This window comes from Brienomyrus brachyistius, chromosome 1 (assembly GCF_023856365.1).
Source record: "Brienomyrus brachyistius isolate T26 chromosome 1, BBRACH_0.4, whole genome shotgun sequence".
In the NCBI taxonomy this organism is placed as follows: Eukaryota; Metazoa; Chordata; class Actinopteri; order Osteoglossiformes; family Mormyridae; genus Brienomyrus; species Brienomyrus brachyistius.
In genome coordinates this window covers 2783688-2796325 of record NC_064533.1, presented here as the reverse complement: position 1 = coordinate 2796325, position 12638 = coordinate 2783688, and the positions used below count along the sequence as shown (strand labels likewise).

The following is a 12638-nucleotide window of genomic DNA, read 5'->3' as shown; positions in this document are numbered from 1 at the left end:
AGAGAGAGACAGAATGTGCTGCTCGCTTCCTCACTTCCTTCAGCTGTTGGTTGGCACCAAATTCACAGGGCAGCCTTTGCTGGTAAGCAGAAGCGCTCCTACATGTGTGTGCGAGTATGTATCTGTGTGTGCTTTCTTGCGTGTGTGTGTGTGTACTTCTTCAAACAGACTATGTTCACTAGTCTGTTCGTGTGCATCTATAGATGTGTAATGGTACTTGAACGTGCATATGAATCTCTATAGCCGTGTATGCGTGTGTGACTGCGTGTGCCGTCATGTGAAGAGCCTGTGCTGTCTGCATGTACCAGAGAGCCGGGCATCCTGGAGACGGGTGAACGGGAGCTGCTGCTCTGCTCCTCTTCCTCCTGCTCCTCGGGGTCTGTCCGGAGGAGCAGCTCCGAGGTGGTGCTACGGTGCTCTGCATGTAGCTTCCTTCAGGTCGGCGGCGATTCCCTCTCAGCGCTCACGCTCGCTGTAGGATTTGTAGGGAGCTGGGAGATTGAGTGTGACTGTGTGTTTACGTGCTGAGTCGATAACCTGCCGTGTGCATGCGTACGTGTTTGTCTTTGAGTGTAAATGTATCTGTGAATGTGTGTGTGTGTCTCTGCGAGTGTGCATGTGTGTGCGTCTGTGAGTGTGCGTCTGCGTCTGTGTGTGCGTGTGTGTGTGTTTGTGTCTGTGAGTGTGCGTGTGTCTATGAGTGTGCGTGTGTGTGTGTCTGTGAGTGTGCTGATGTCAGTTCAGTCAGCACGTTTACTCCGTGGGCACATGCTGTGTGTCAGGGTTCCATGTACAGATCATACAGCCATTCAGTCAGACAGACTTCGGTTTGTTCACCTGGTTTTGTAGAAGGCAGCAAGGGAAAGTTTGTCATTTGTTGTTTTTACTTAATTTTTATTTAAGACTTTGCCGCGTAGGAGCAGGGATTCGAAGGACTTGGTTCATATTTCAATCACAGCTCAAACGTTCTGCTGGCGTCGGACTTTCCTGACGTCATCTGGCTTCGGCCACAGTGGGGATTGGAGTGTCACATACTTGGGGACGGCTATAAACACAGAGACCCCCTATTTGTGCCCCCAGGAGCGGACAGGCAATATCAGGAGCCACCAGCAGGCAGAGCAGGTGGTGGGGGCTGCAGGGGCTGCGGGGGGCTGAAACGGTGATTTAAAAATGTTGCATAAGGGAGCTTTTCTGAGCCCTTGCTGTCTGAAGTCACACCGAAATTTTGGTCTCTTTTTCAGTCCAGAAAGCTCACCCACCTAAACAGGGTCCCTACGATTCGCATGGAAACTACCTCCCAGGCAAGCTGTGATTCAGGCTGGAATGTCACATGTTCTAGAAGCTGGCCGGAGCATCTAGCCCATTCAGGTTTCGGAGGTTCTGTCATCGTCCTGGCCGATGTGTGCTCCTCGCTTCCTCACACCCCTCATACCTTCGTCCATTCATTCCCGATGTGTTGTCATGGAGATGACAGGTAAAGCCTGCTGTTAACTGAGCTGTAGTAAGAAGCGTGTCGTCCTTTCGGGTTGGAAGCTGATGATCATGTTTGCTCTGGCCCTCCCCCTTCCTTTGCTGCCTGTACGTACACACGGCACCTGTGTATTCCTATCTGCACGTGTGCCTGATAGAGTCTGGGCACTTTCAGTCGTTCATCGCTGTTGTATCCGATGCGTATTTAAGGTGTAATTGCTTATGCTTTTTAAACACACCAGGCTCCTTTGGGATACTCATTAACTTCTGGAATTTCAAGAATGATCCTTCTTGTAGAACATCCAGGAGGATAAGAAGTCTTCCTAATATTTACTGGGCTGATCAGCCGCTGTTTTCCCTATTAAGGTTTGGGATCTTGGAATTAGCTCCCCAGGATTTAGGAAATCACTAAAATAGTGTCCTAAAGCGCGTATGTGACTGCAGCTTCAGATTCACGGGCCGCCCGGGTACAGCGGTCAAGCCCGGATGAGCGGGATGCTCCCATGGCTCCGGCCCGCAGAACCGTGCTGCTCTGAGAAACGCATGGCTGGACTCTGGGCTGGGGGAGGAGGCCTTTTCACGTCCTTTTGGCACTGGGCAGGCTTGGGAAACGGCACTGATCCCGGGTCAGTCTCAGCATCCCTCAATGATCCTCATTGGTGCGGAGCGTCTACCTGCCACACCCACACACAAAGTAGGCTGGATTAATCCCCCCCAGAGGCTGTCCCCCTCCCCATTGCATGTACTCCAGCGTAAATCAAACTTGCAGCACAGATGATGGAGGATTTCAGTGTGTAATTAGTGCGTTCACAAATCCTTGGCCCTGGGCTGTAATTACAGTCGTTAGCACGCCAACTAACCTGGGGGCAGCTCCGCAGTCAAGGTCGGGTCGTTCGGCGGTCAGAGGGGCAGGACCGATAACGGAGCTCAATTCAGAGTGATGCCTGGGGGGTGGTAAATGTGAGTACACTTTCGGTCACTCGCCACATCGCACCGCTGTCGGATCCGCGAGTCTCCCACTGGTGCCAACGCTGACAGATTGCGGGCTGTCGAGGCGTCTGCGTGATTCGCTAAACCAGCCAGGCTGACTGCCTCCTCCTGAGAATCAGGACCAGCACCCGCAGAGGCTCGTATTGGTCACTATTGCTAACTGAGTTACTGAGCCCACAAAGGCTGCACTCGTCTCCCCTCACCCCCCATTCTGATCAGGCCACCCCGTTCAGTGTCAGCCAGGCCTCCCACCCCCTCACTGACTGGCCGAGTCCTTCTGCATTAAGCGGAGACACGGGTCTGTAGGAGGCGCTCTTCCATCCCCCGACACACCAACCCCCACCCTCGTTCATCCCTGAGGCGCCGTGACCATGAACCCAATCCCAGCCGGCGCTCTGTACCCACCCACCTGTGCTCACTGGCCGTTCCTGAGAAGCAGCATTTTGTCCCAGAGAGCGAGTGACCTGATTACTGCCCATAAAAACTGAATACTCACGCTGATTAAATTTTAAGAGCGGGAACTTTTGCCTCTTCTACTTCCACTGTGAAAAAACATATGCTGAGCCAATCAGCGTATCGTATGGGGCTGTGACATCAGCGTGTCGTTTGGGGCTGAGCCAATCAGCGTATCGTATGGGACTGAGCCAATCAGCGTATCGTATGGGGCTGTGACATCAGCGTGTCGTATGGGGCTGAGCCAGTCAGCGTATCGTATGGGGCTGTGACATCAGCGTGTCGTATGGGGCTGAGCCAATCAGCGTATCGTATGGGACTGAGCCAATCAGCGTATCGTATGGGGCTGTGACATCAGCGTGTCGTATGGGGCTGTGACATCAGCGTATCGTATGGGACTGTGACATCAGCGTGGCAGCAGACATCTCATATGCCCATGTCCACACGCTCCACGTGTGCTGCAAATGTCCACGAAGCGGAGTTGCAGATTTCACACTGCCATCAGAATCGAGATTCTCGGTTAGTAACTGTCACTCCCCAGCTAGTCATGCAAGTCCCACTGAAATTTTTATGTCCGCTTTCCACAGTCTTGGCTTAGGGTAAATAAGTGATGCGCTCACCCAGTCACATACACACACACACACACACACACACACACACAGTCACACACAGACAAACACAGTCTCACACAGACACACAGTCTCACACACACACACACACACACAGTCACACACACACAGTCTCACACAGACAAACACAGTCTCACACAGAACACAGACACACAGACACACACAGTCTCACCTAGACACACACACACAGACACACACAGTCTCACCTAGTCACACACACGCAGTCTCACACAGACACACACACAGACACACACAGTCTCACCTAGACACACACACACAGACACACACACACAGTCACACACAGACAAACACAGTCTCACACAGACACACAGTCTCACACACACACACACACACACACACACACACACACAGTCACACACACACAGTCTCACACAGACAAACACAGTCTCACACAGAACACAGACACACACACACAGACACACACAGTCTCACCTAGACAGACACACACAGTCTCACCTAGTCACACACACTCTCACACACACACACAGTCTCACACTGACACACACAGACACACACACTGACACACACAGTCTCACCTAGACACACACACACAGACACACACAGTCTCACCTAGTCACACACACTCTCACACACACACGCAGTCTCACACAGACACACACACACAGACACACACAGTCTCACACTGACACACACACAGACACACACACACAGACACACACTGACACACACACAGTCTCACTCATACAGACACACACAGTCTCACCTAGTCACACACTCTCACACACACACACGCAGTCTCACACAGACACACACACAGACACACACAGTCTCACACTGACACACACAGACACACACACAGATTCTCATACAGACACACAGACAGTCTCACACAGACACACACAGTCTCACACAGACACACACACAGTCTCACACAGATACACAGACACATACACAGTCTCACACAGACACACACACAGTCTCACACAATCTCACACAGACACAAACAGTCTCACACACACACAGTCTCACACAGACACAGACACTTACTCCTCCTGCTGTCAGCCTCATGGTCCCAGTATCCTAAGAATCTCCCGCTTCGATTCGTCCCCACGGGAGACAAAGGTGTGTGTTTGAGTCCCTGCAGCTCCACTGAGACAGGGTCCCGGGAGGGGCGGGGGGGGGCGGTGGTGGTTCTTGCCCAGGCGCCTGGACAATGGGCCGCATTGACGGGCCATGACTCTGCCCGCCCCCGAGCACCCGAGCATGTGACATTGTCACAGTGACCCTCCCGGGACACATCCTGCCCAGCTGCCCCGCCCCCCCGCCTTCCCCCGTGTCACACATCTGATGCTCTGGAGGACGTACGACTGGCAGGGGTTGGAGAGCCAGGTGTCGGGCAGAGCCGACGCAGTGGCGTGCTTCACTGGTGGGAGACACGTACGAAGGGCTCGGGCGAGGCGGCATGGTTACGTGTGTGGAAGGTGCTGCAGGAATACTGACATCACGCAGCAAGCAGACACTCCCTGATAGCTACGGAGACACTCTGTCCACGTTTCAGCCAGACGGGGATGCGCACCCCCCTGGCGGCAGCCCGACAGACTCTGATAACCGCCTTCCTCTCCGTCCTTCCGGAATCTCTCTTTAGTTCGGCTCAGCATTAGTCAGCCTTACTGCAGATAGGGTGTAAAACACTTATAGTCTTTTTAGACTTTTAGCTTTTACATTCCCTATTAATAATAATAATAATAATAATAATAATACATTTCAAAAACTGCAAAGATATGATCAATTTTATTGATCCCAATAGGAAATTCTTGAGCATACAGCAGCAAGGTACATAAAGTGAAGACAGGCAAATGTAATGCAAGCTAATTGCATATAAGTTTAATGTGGATTAAATGTGAAATTAGAATGGCACTCTTATGTAATGTGCACAAAGGCTCATATTCATACTCTGTTATTGGTGTCCAGTGCCCCCCCCCCCTGGCCGTGACCCTTATTGACATGGGCATTCCAGTGGGACAGCTTAGGTGTCCACATGAAGCGTGGGAGGCATAATTTCGGTAGAGAGCGCCTCACGCCCCCAACGAGAGACTGGGGGATGCTGGTTGGGTGTGTGTGTGCCTGCAGTCTGTGTGGGGTGAGGCTGTTTGCTCTGTGCTGCTCTGTGTCTGCCTGCTGTGCTGTGGTTAGTTACTGGTCTGATCGTACTGGGAGATCGCCGACCCGCTGGTCTGTGTCCGCCTGCTGTGCTGTGGTTAGTTACTGGTCTGATCGTACTGGGAGATCGCCGACCCGCTGGTCTGTGTCCGCCTGCTGTGCTGTGGTTAGTTACTGGTCTGATCGTACTGGGAGATCGCCGACCCGCTGGTCTGTGTCCGCCTGCTGTGCTGTGGTTAGTTACTGGTCTGATCGTACTGGGAGATCGCCGACCCGCTGGTCTGTGTCCGCCTGCTGTGCTGTGGTTAGTTACTGGTCTGATCGTACTGGGAGATCGCCGACCCGCTGGTCTGTGTCCGCCTGCTGTGCTGTGGTTAGTTACTGGTCTGATCGTACTGGGAGATCGCCGACCCGCTGGTCTGTGTCCGCCTGCTGTGCTGTGGTTAGTTACTGGTCTGATCGTACTGGGAGATCGCCGACCCGCTGGTCTGTGTCCGCCTGCTGTGCTGTGGTTAGTTACTGGTCTGATCGTACTGGGAGATCGCCGACCCGCTGGTCTGTGTCCGCCTGCTGTGCTGTGGTTAGTTACTGGTCTGATCGTACTGGGAGATCGCCGACCCGCTGGTCTGTGTCCGCCTGCTGTGCTGTGGTTAGTTACTGGTCTGATCGTACTGGGAGATCGCCGACCCGCTGGTCTGTGTCCGCCTGCTGTGCTGTGGTTAGTTACTGGTCTGATCGTACTGGGAGATCGCCGACCCGCTGCTCTGTGTCTGCCTACTGTGCTGTGGTTAGTTACTGGTCTGATCGTACTGGGAGATCGCCGACCCGCTGGTCTGTGTCCGCCTACTCTCCTGAGGTTAGTTACTGGTCTGATCGTACTGGGAGATCGCCGACCCGCTGGTCTGTGTCCGCCTGCTGTGCTGTGGTTAGTTACTGGTCTGATCGTACTGGGAGATCGCCGACCCGCTGGTCTGTGTCCGCCTGCTGTGCTGTGGTTAGTTACTGGTCTGATCGTACTGGGAGATCGCCGACCCGCTGGTCTGTGTCCGCCTGCTGTGCTGTGGTTAGTTACTGGTCTGATCGTACTGGGAGATCGCCGACCCGCTGCTCTGTGTCTGCCTACTGTGCTGTGGTTAGTTACTGGTCTGATCGTACTGGGAGATCGCCGACCCGCTGGTCTGTGTCCGCCTACTCTCCTGAGGTTAGTTACTGGTCTGATCGTACTGGGAGATCGCCGACCCGCTGGTCTGTGTCCGCCTACCGTCCTGGGGTTAGTTACTGGTCTGAACGTATTATTATTTCATGCATCGGCTTCTTGACTCTGACTCATCCTTTGCGAGCCCAGAAATGGCTTCCTTCTGAACAGGCATAAGCGGTGGCCCCCACACGCATCCCCATCCTTACAAATAATGCAGCCCTGCACGGGATGCCCACTGGCTTCTCCCGACTCACACCCACTGATCGGATCCCTGTCTTGCTTTTATGTAACTAAACAAGTTGATTGACACTCTGCTATTTTGTGACAGATTTCACTTGAATGTTTTTTTCTTTTATTTGATGGCATAAGGAGCCGAGCTTTTCCTGTCTGACCTTAGATCTCTCTCACCCTCCCCTTGCCGCCATGCCACCCCAGGTCTTTATCTGCTGCTGAAAGCCCCGGGCAGGGATTTGGGAGGCCATGGCACCGCCTTCACCCAGTGGCAAAGACGGTGGAGTCCCGGGAGGAATCATTGTGTGCCACTAAAATATGCGCAGCTAGAATGAGCTCTCCCTAGGCTGGTGATAAACCGAACCCCCCAGGAAGGTCGGTATGCCCCCCACTAGGCAGCCTGGGCCACTCGGTGTGGATGTAACCCCGCATCTTAAAGGGCTGGATGGATTTATAAGCATTTCCCCCGACAGCGGGCTGCCCTGACACTCACCTCGGCATGGGCGGAGCCCTGCTGTCAGAGTCACGCCTCCTCCTGACCCCCACCCCCCAGCCCTGCCTACCTGCTTGTGCTTCCTGTCGCTTTTTTAAAACGGATCAAGAGCTTTGCAAATGTGCCAGCAAATGGGGGAGGCGGTCAGCTGTTAGCTCTGCTTTTTCTCAGCCTAATCGTGCCCCCCCCCCGGCACCAGGCTGGAGTTGCTTCGCTTCACTGATCTGTATAAATCCTTGGGGATGTGGGGCGTGGAAGGCTGCCGTGGTGACGGCGGCCAGGGCCTGCCGGATCGGTACCGTCTGCAAGCCCGCAGCTGTGACGTACGCCGGGCCCTGACAGAGTAGTGGCCGGTGGGGTGTGTGGGTAAGGGGGGGTGGCTGCCGCTCGTCACAGGTGCACTCCCACGCACAGACGTGGGCCACAGCCTCCCGAGAGCCACTCTCCACGGTGCCTTACATAACGGGCAGCTCCGGCTAACGGGCAGACCGCTGCCCACTCCCCACCTGCGGCAGTGCGCGCGCGCATCACAGGGATAAACTGTGGGGCCGGTATGTCAGGGTAGCGGACGCTTCGCAGTGGGATGGCGCACAGGTAAGGTCACAGGGGCTTCGTGTCCTCCGTCATCCGTCAGCGTGGCTGGGGGGAGGCATGGGGGGCTGAAATTGGTGTCAAGCATGGTAAAAACAAATAAAAACAAGCCGTAAAAGATTGTGCTGTGGTGTAAACCTTTTGGTATATAGGATGCACCAGCTTTGAGGGTGGGCGGGGTGGGGCGTGCCCAGACTGGACAGGGGCAGGGAGGGGCGGGGCCGGACTGTACAGGGGCGGGCCTGGACTGGACAGGGGCAGGGAGGGGCGGGGCCGGACTGTACAGGGGCGGGCCCAGACTGGACAGGGGCAGGGAGGGGCGGGGCCGGACTGTACAGGGGCGGGCCTGGACTGGACAGGGGCGGGGCCAGACTGGACAGTGGCAGGGAGGGGCGGGGCCGGACTGGACAGGGGCGGGCCTGGACTGGACAGGGGCGGGGCCAGACTGGACAGGGGCGGGCCTGGACTGGACAGGGGCAGGGAGGGGCGGGGGCCGGACTGGACAGGGGAGGGGCGGGGTTGGACTGGACAGGGGAGGGGCGGGGTTGGACTGGACAGGGGCGGGGGCTGTAAACAGGAAGCCCGCTTCACCGTCCTGAGCCAGGAAATTAGGACGACCCACCGTCCCTCTGATTATGTGAGCAACACAATTAAATATTAAATATTCATGTTTAATGTTGTTATTCTAGGGGGAATTTATGTCTGTGTCATTCTTATCAGTGTTATTTATGAGTGAAGTTTTCCCTGCGCCAGTCCGATAAATAATTGAAATGTCTGGTAAAACAGGGATGAAAAAAACACTAAACCAAAACTGAATCTTAATGCTCAGTTTTATATTATTTTACAGATATAACAAAATTTTGTCTGACTGAAAGTCTGTATTTAAGTAAAAATTCATTTGACGGCAGATGCTAAAAGTACACCTCATTTTTCAGGCTTCTGTGCTCTCTGTCCTGCCATCTTTTTCATTTTTCCCTGCACCGGGTTTTAAATGTTACTAATACATTTTTTAATAGTAACCCTGTTTTTCGCAGGTGATTGGCTGTGAAGCATACTAATACTGCAGCCTGTATGCGCTCCTTCTGTTCTGAATCCTGTTCTGCCCTGGATGAATCCAGAGGAATACCTGCAGTTTTTGTTTTTGTTGAAATTTGCGGGGCAACCCGGCCCAGGCTGACTGACAGCCGAAACAGCACCATCCCATTAATGTGCATTAAGTGCCCACCCCCCCAAGCCCTTCAGCATCCAGCCCTGGGGGCTGGACTCTTAACTGTCATCCCACATCCTGATTATCTTCCTCCGTCCTCGGAGCTGAAGGACGCTGTAAATGCCCTGGTTGGCTAGGCCCACTTACCTGTTACCCTGACAACGTGAAGCTTGTGTTTGCCATCCAATCCTGAGCAAACACCCTGTAGCTGCAGTGGGGTCTGTTGTGCTCTTTGTGTGTGTGTGTCTGCCTGTGTGTGTCTGCACGTGTGTGTGGGTTTGCATAGATCATATTTCAGGACCAAATTGTCCCCAAAGTGTAGTAAGACCTGACATTTTTGGCGACATCTTTTGAGGTTATTATAAAAATCTGTGAATGCAATCAAAAAATAAAAATGCCAAAAGTCTTGTATTTGGATTGGTAGTCGTTAAGGGTGTCGTGACTGGGATTAGGGTTTATCCCATAGAAACGGTCCTCATTTAGAGAGGTACACCAACTTGTGTGTGTGTGTGTGTGACGTGTGTGTGTCTCACCCCACAGTGACCTCCCCTCTACTCAGACCCTTAACTTAAATCACAGCAGGGGTATATAACAAAGGGATGGGGGCACATGGACAGCTGAAACCTGATTGGTCCTGGAGAGCCCCCTCCCCATTCATTGCCCGATTTAAAACATATCATTGGGTAATGATAGGCTTGGCTTCTCGGTATGTATTATGGCCCCTCTTATGCCCCCCACCTTAAAAAAATCCTAGAATAGCCCCTGTTTGTACATCCTCATATCAGATTTCAGGGACGCCAGCCCATGCCCCCGTGAACAGTGTACGATGTGAGATGCAGAGCTGTGTTCAGCGATATGTGATGCTCTTACGATCACCTGGTTTGTTGCTGTGAAGATCTCCGACATCGTGAGACGAATCGGCTTGAGCTGTGCGTCACCATTTTAATCGGCACCAAATTTACCACAAAAACACATTAATTAGTGTAGGATTTAAATTGTTACAAGTCTGGTGTGACTCTGAGTTCTGGATAGTTAATGGTAAGTGAATCTTAATGATCTATTAGCAAAAAACAGAAATGAAGTCATTGCCTAAGTGCCGAACCCCTTTTGCTGAAACAACTGTGCCCCGGTCCCTGGGGCTTAGGGGCCGTGAAAAGGAAGGCTTTGTTAAAAATGAAACGCACATCAGCTCTCAGCTGACGTGTGCCGGCGGCCATGTGGGAGAGTCAGAGTCCATGCAGAAGATGATTTCGCGGTCTGCGGAGACCAAAATCGAACTTACCGGCCTTGCTGCCAAATGTTCATTTTGGCTCAAGGGCTGTGTCATGCATCATCCTAATAATATAATAATTATCAAGTTGCAGAGATGTTCCTCTTCTGCCAAGCCACAGCGGGGCTTGAAAACAGAGGGCAGAATGGTTTGGTGAGAAGTACAGAGGAGTCTTGGAGGAAGTCGGCACAGGACCTGGAGCTCGGGGATCGATTTTCCAGATGGTTGGTGACATAAAGCATACAGCACATTACGCCACAGGGCAGCAGCTCGCATCCCAGACCTGGAAGCACTTTAGAAGCAGCAAAGTCGCTGAGGATTTAATTTCACTGACAAGTTTGTGGCAAAGAAATCTGATGGAGAAGTCTACTGTTAAAAAACACTTTCACGTTTTTGTATGTAGGAGACCCACAGCTGGCAGAGCTGAAAGGGTTAACTTTCAATGTGGATGCGGCGGCTGCAGCTCTCGGGAGGGCAGGAGCGTGCGCGGCAACCTGCGCCTAATTCGGGAGCGCGGCTGTCGGCAGGGTTATTCACAGTGTCTGGCCCTTCATCAGAGGGACGCTCTGTCACCCAGAAGCTGTTCAGGGCAGCCGATTGTGCTGTGAACGACATCCTGCCAGACCGATCCAGGCTGCATGCCTCAGTGTCTGTGTGATCATGTGCATATTGCATCGTGGGGACCAAATGTCCCCCATATTGTGATAAGAACCTGTTGTTTTGACCTTGAGAGGACATTTTTTTTTGATCTCCACAAGGAGAAACTCCATTTTATAAAAATATGTACAGTCAAGAAACTAAAAATGCCAAGTGATTGGTTACTTATGGTTAAGCTTAGGGCTGGGTAGGGGTTAAGGTGATCATAGCTGGGATTAGAGGGGGGGTTTTACATAGAAATGAATGAAGAGTCCCCACAAAGGTAAGTTTGCTATGTGCGGCATAATGCAGTGTAGCTGCTCAGCCACACGAATCCCTGGCAGCCTGCTCTCTGACAGCATGGGCCACTCCACACACAGATTTATACCCATCGCTATGTACTTTACATTGTTTCACACTGTTACAGATGTTTCTAATAAATACTTGATTAGAGTGTGGGGAAATGCACACTGAATGAAGGGGTTAATACCAGCTAAAATAATACTTTTTAATAAAGAAGTATTTGTGTTTATTTTTCCTCATAGGCAGCCACTACTTTAGGACACAACATACAGCACCTACACAACTTAACCCCCATCACACAATATCCAGTTTCCAAAGCAGGAGTTTGTTCCTTTAAAAAATATTATTAATTTGGCCAATAGTGTTCTCGAATCACCAGGGCCGTCATAATTAAAGTATTACAACATTACACTCTAAGCAGCCATTATCTAACACATTAAATTGATATTTAGCGGGATATTAATGTGGTTTCATCACTGTCACTTTTATCTATATATACCTTCTTGCAGGCTTCCTGCTGCTGTGGTTCCAATACGTGCTTCCTTTGAATTCCATAAACACGTTTCACCGAAGGGTAGTAAATGTCAGAAACAGCTGCGTTTGTGTGATACATGACTGCGCTAATGGAGCCGTAATTCGTCACACAGACGTGGGCGGAGGAGCCGAAACGTAGCTGACCTTTGACTAAGATGAATTTACGATGCATGCTGCGCGGCTCCTTTTCGTTTTCCCTTCTTGTCGGGATGCCCGCTGGTCGCTCTGTGTGCGGCTGCCGAAACATTCCCGGCATCAGTGTCCGCTAGTGCCCGGCTCTCTCATAGCGTAGGACCGCGGTGGTGATCGGAGGCTGGCCTCGGTGGTCCGCTGGATAGAGGCACGACGATGGCCCTGAGTGACAGGCCGGAGCCGGGGCCGCTCGCCTGCTCCTGAGACTCGTAGCGTGGGGGAAGGTGAACCTGATTAATTTGGAATAGCGCTGCTTCGGATTTGGGCGTTACGGCTGCGCCTCTGGGGTCTCCGCCATC

At 52.4% G+C, this 12638-nt stretch overlaps 1 pseudogene; it reads left to right on the top strand.

Moving 5' to 3' along the window:
- LOC125745783 (pleckstrin homology domain-containing family A member 5-like) overlaps nt 1-12638 on the top strand; it is a 121168-nt pseudogene that overhangs the window by 42634 nt on the left and 65896 nt on the right.